This window comes from Sinocyclocheilus grahami, unplaced genomic scaffold (assembly GCF_001515645.1).
Source record: "Sinocyclocheilus grahami isolate Dianchi unplaced genomic scaffold, SAMN03320097.WGS_v1.1 scaffold1166.1, whole genome shotgun sequence".
In the NCBI taxonomy this organism is placed as follows: Eukaryota; Metazoa; Chordata; class Actinopteri; order Cypriniformes; family Cyprinidae; genus Sinocyclocheilus; species Sinocyclocheilus grahami.
The window spans coordinates 132,162-132,554 of NW_015506345.1; positions in this window are offsets into that span (position 1 = coordinate 132,162).

The window sequence follows — 393 nt, forward strand, 5'->3', positions numbered from 1 at the left end:
TTGTTAACATTAGTTAATGCACCGTGAACTAACATGAACTAACAATGAACAACTAAATGTTTTATTACCTACATTAACAAAGATTAATAAATACTGTAGTAAATGTATTTTTCAATGTTTGTTCATGTTAGTTAAAACAAATTAACAAATGTTCACAAATAACACCCTACTGTAAAATGCTACCAGTTATACTCAACATATTAACAATACATTGTCTTACCGATTTCTGTGCTTTTCTTTTGTAGAATGTCGTCTCGGCATAAGTGATCTCTACTTCACAAGTCTCAACTGTTTTAACAAAAACAGATGCATTAAAACCACAAAACTAAAAAAAACCCCACAAAAAATAGTTGAGTACACTTAGATGATCTTAAGTTTATCTTAAGAAGTACT